We start from the raw sequence: 5,464 nt of genomic DNA, 5'->3' as shown, positions 1-5,464 counted from the left end.
GTTTTCTGAGGGTGTGGCCAATCCAAGTGGTTGCAATGGTATTAATTAATTGCCCGAGTGAGTCCCGTGGTCATAGTTCTGGTCGGGTTCTGATGAATATTAAGTAGTTCCGTGGTTTGGTGGGGGCCACTCATTCAAAATAAATGAATCCAAAAAACTAGCGTCATTTGTATTGTTGACCTGTTCTGGTCTACCATATAGCGCAGGTTTGGTTCAACTTTGACCCCTCTGTCACATGCGCCGCTACTCTCCCAAAACAGGGTGCACTGCAAGTGTTGCCAGATTGCGATAGAAATAAGCAGCCAGCCTGCAGTTAGCTGATCACTCTGATCAGCCGTTTCAAACTAGAGCAGCTGAAGAACTTTGTCAGATGGACGTAGAACGGGCTGAGAGACATTAACCAATTTAACCCTTAGCATCCCTATTCTGTGTGGAACATTAACCAAAAATTGCAGATGTACAAGCTCACAACGCCTCGCTGTGAGCTTGTAGATCGGCTATTTTTGACAAAGAGGTTTGGTGTAGAGGGAAAAAAAGAGCCGACTAAGTATAGTTCAAGTGGTTAAATGTCTGAAAATACACATTGTCCAACATACACTGATGATAGTGCTGTCAAAGTCTATGAAACTGTCTAAGAAATCTATGAACATTTTTAATCTGCAACACAATTGTATACAATATGTAGAGGGGGTCCCTGCTTAATCTCTCTCTCAGCTAAGGGGTCCTTGGCCTGAACACGTTGAAGACCCCTGCGTTAGTGACTAAATTATATAGTGTCGTTAAATTATTTAACAACACTTTAGTCGTTATTTTAGTCTCAGATCTGTTAAAACAGCGAGGGACACAGCACTGCGGAATATTGGCAAAACACACACTTGGACCCGGAAAGTTGTTCTGACGGGGTGCTTAACAACAGAATGGCCTTTAGACCAGCATAGCGGGGCGCAGATAGGTGTTAACGCGCCGTTGACACCTAGAACAATAGCCCAGACAGAGAAACATACTTTTTTTTCGGTCGCGGCTGGGGGGGGGGGGGGGGGGCGGGGAGGTGGGGCTATTGCGGTTCGAGTTGAGCCCCCACGGCCGTGCACATAAATCGGCGCGCCTGGACAATGATATAAAGTCCTGGACGTGATCGCTTCATCTATTATTTTTTGTTATTTGCAACTTAGAAATTTGTCAATTAAACCAAACCAAAAGTTCACGGTGCATCCTCCTCCACAATGTATTAAAAAAAGGGATTTTGTTAGGCAGAAAAACCTTTTTATCTCCATGATATGGAAGATGATAGATGAAATATTATTTCAGATTGTTTTTTGGACATACAAGGTTCTCACCCGACAGCAATGATATATGTAGATAATAACAAAACATGGAAACAACATTTGATTCCCCATAACCCCATTACCTGAGCCCCCCTGTGCCTGATTGCTATTTGACCCGAAAGGTCTAGTCAATGTTGAGGCATTGTTTACTTTACTGGAGTATTTCCAATTTTCTGTACTTTTACTTCTACTCCACTACATCTCAGAGGCAAATATTGTACTTTTACTCCACTATAACTATTAGAAGACTTTAGTTACTAGTTACTTTGTAGATTTTGATTATTATTACAAAACATACATTAACCACTTCAGCGCCTATACATACATTTCGCCCATTTGAAAATAGCAGATCTACAAGCTCACAATGCGTCGCGATGCGACGCATTGTATATATAGTACCTTTATTAAAAGGATTAACCCCTTGAGATGAGTCATCTCGTTTTCGAGAGGGTCCTTATGACAAAAAATACAAACAGTACAATAGACAAAACAATACAATAAGTACAACCATGCATACTATACATAAACAGGACAAAACAGACTTGACAAAACAAAACAGAACAAAAGCTCTCCTGAAACTGTCCGCTCCAACCCCACCTGAGCACCCACAAAATAACATATTACATGCATTAATGAAGTACCCATGTAAAGCTAGCTAATCAAAAACACGAGACAAACCTTTACATGCACATAACAGGTAGCAAGCAATGACATGCACATGCAATGATATGCACATGCAATGACATGCACATGCAAGTAAACATAAAACAAACATGCACATGCGCTTTGGGATTTAAATTAAATGAAATTGCAGTATATTCCTCATAAGTCACAGGTACAGTCAAAATTCAATCAGAAACTTTTAGAAACAAGAACAGGTAATTTGGAGATGAGTAAAGATGGCAGCTTTGGAAATATTAAAGGAGTTAATAGTTCTAAGGGAACTGGGGAGATCGTTCCAATCAGATGGGGCTTTATATTTAAAAGCACGTTGACCAACTTCTTTACTGATTCTGGTGGGGATAATGAAGTAAAGTTGCTCTGTATGCCTTAGGTTGTATGGTGAGCTGAAGGGACGTAAATATTGTTTTAGATAGTGAGGATAGTTAAAGTGTATGCATTTAAAAACAAATAGCAGCCAATGAGAATTGTGAGCTTGTAGATCTGCTATTTTCAAAATATTTGTATACATTTGAAAACTTGTGAAATGGGACATTCTGCATAATGAGTAGATTCTACTTTTGGTACTTTAAGTACATTTTGATAGCAATACTTTTGTACCTTTACTCAAGTAAATGTTGAATTCCGGGGCTTTTACCTGTAAGAGTATTTCTAAATTGCAGTATTGATACCTTTACTTAAGTAAAGAATGTGCAGTAGGTACTTTTTCCGCCACTCGCTATTATTATGATTCAAGCACATCTTGACTCTATTTGGCCTACAGGACAAAAATGGCAACAAAAAATCACAGAGCCGAATATTTTCAGATCACATCTATTCCTCCAGTCGGTCACAATCTTGCTGTTGTCGTACAACTGGAATTGTCTCAAAATAATTTCCCCCAAACACCCACGCTGTGGTGTTTCTCAGCAGCGTTTGAAAGAATGTGAAAGAATCCTCTAAAATTCCCACTCATCTTCCGTCTGACAGATCCTGATAGACCCCTTCTCTCACCCACCACTGTACCCAGGTTTAGCTCACACAAAGATGCTGTTAAATCATTTGGAATTGAGTTCAACGGAAGTTCAACGGAACTGGATTGACCAGAATGGCGGAACAGCAACAGCGGACGTTAAAATTAACATCGCCCCCCAGGTGTTATAATGTAAAAGCTTGAATTTCCAGCTCAGAATGTGAACACTCATCATGACCAGTGGTGGAAAGTACATTTATACTTGAGTACTGTACTTAAGTTGAAATTTGAGGATTTTTTAAACTTTACTGGAGTATTTCCAATGTCCAGTACTTTTACTTCTACTCCACTGCATCTCAAAGGCAAATATTATACTTTTACTCCACTACAATTATTTGAAAACTTTAGTTACTAGTTGCTTTGTAGATTTTGATTATTCCAAAACTATACATTAACCACTTCATCCCTATACACAGTGCATTTTGGCCATTTGAAAATAGCCGATCTACAAGCTCACAATGTGTCGCGATGCTACACATTGTGAGCTTGTAGATCTGCTATTTTCAAAAAGAAACTAGAAAAAGTGCTCCTCGGAGCACAGGTCTCCGCCAGGTCAGGTACGTTATTGTGGCCTCCTGGTGGCGCTATAATAGGCCAATGTGAAAAGGGTGCCATTTATTCTTAGGTCTTTCACGGCAATCAGACACTGCATTCATGATTTGAGGCATTTTGTTCCAAAAATGAGTTTTGCTAAATTAGACCTGCTGGTGGCGCTATAACAGGCCAATGTGAAAAGGGTGCCATTTCTTCCTCTGCCTAGTGGGAATGTGCGTGTGAAATTTCACGGAAATCGCAAGCTGCGTGCATAGTTTGAGGCATTTTGTTCAAAACGGACCAATCCTGCAAACTTTGGAAGCCAACCATAGGCAATGAGGATGGAATATGGGAAATCGGACAGATCCGTGTTGATCACATGACTATAGAGATACTGTGTACCGATTTGCATGACGTTTGGATAACATCTGTAGGAGTAATGTAAAAAAATAGGTTTTGCACAAATCGGCCTCCTGGTGGCGCTATAACAGGCCCATGTGAAAAAATTGGGGCAGAGGTTCTGAATTGGCATCCAGGGAGTGTGTGTGCACAGTTTCAGAGCAACCGGGCCAACGGTGCCGGAGATTAGCTGCTCACAGACAGAAGGACACACGGACGGACGGACGGACGGACGGACGGAGGGTAAAACATACTCTCTCGCCATGCCTTCGGCCTGGCGGAGACAATTAATACATTTTAGACATATGATAACTTGTCAAATGGGACATTCTGCATAATGAGTACTTCCTACTTTTGGTACTTTACATTTTGACCAATACATTTGTACTTTTACTCAAGTATATTTTGTCCATTCTAGCCAGTGGTTAGAAAGAAGAACCTCAGAGGTTTTAGTGGTTAGAATTCTTACCAGCGGTTACACATTCCATAAGCAGTGGTTAGTTAGAACACTCAGGTGGGCTTTAGTGGTTTTAGTCATCACTACAGGCCACCTCCGTGGATTTTGACCATGGATTCCATTTGAGGATAAAGATGGTCAGGTTCAGACAGTTCAACTGCCAAGGGATAGTTCACCCCCAAAATGACTTAATTCTATCGATTAGTCACCCCATGCATGGAGACTTGAATTCATGGATATTTTTTTTGTTTTTGTCGCATTCCTAAGCCAATAATTTGATGACCGGCAGCGGTTTTGGTCCTTTGCGGTTCCTTTGTGTCTCCTACCGGAACCGCTGCCTACCGGTCCGCTGGTCATCAAGTTATTGTCTTAGGAATGAGACAAAAACAAAACAAATATCCATGAATTCAACAAATTGATAGGAAAAAAAGATTTTTTTTTGGGTGAACTATCCCTTAACTTTCACTTTCATGCTTTCAATCTCAGGCAGTATAGGCCACATACTGTAAATGTGGCCCTGTGGCTAAACGGCTTTGACTCGTATAGCGTCCTGTAAGTTCCAAGTACCAACACGTATAGTTCTCCTAATATATGTCTTACTGTATGTGTTATGTAAGCACCTGTTGTGGAAATGAAGTTCCTCATTGAGGACAAATAATCTCTATCTATCTATCTATCTATCTATCTATCTATCTATCTATCTATCTATCTATCTATCTATCTATCTATCTATCTAAACAAAAAATGGTTATTATTTTTTGTTTAACCACATTGACCCTTGCATCCTCATTTGGGGCAAATACAAATGTGTCCTTTTCTCTTTTTTTCCTTCTTTTTTAAATTTTGTTGTTTTTGCAAATAGCAATTACATACTTTTCTGCCATGACCTTTCTCAAAAAGTAATTAAAGGGCATGTCCACTTGAGATTTGTATATACTTGTGTAATTCAAATGCCTACACTAGAGGGCACACTACTAGAAGTGATAGGTTGAGAAATGGCAGTCTAATACTTGATAGTTCTTTTCACCGTTACATGAACATGGACGACCACATAAA

Source organism: Gymnoscopelus microlampas (genome assembly GCF_963454915.1).
Source record: "Gymnoscopelus microlampas genome assembly, chromosome: 7".
NCBI classification, from domain to species: domain Eukaryota; kingdom Metazoa; phylum Chordata; class Actinopteri; order Myctophiformes; family Myctophidae; genus Gymnoscopelus; species Gymnoscopelus microlampas.
This window is presented reverse-complemented; position numbering follows the sequence as displayed.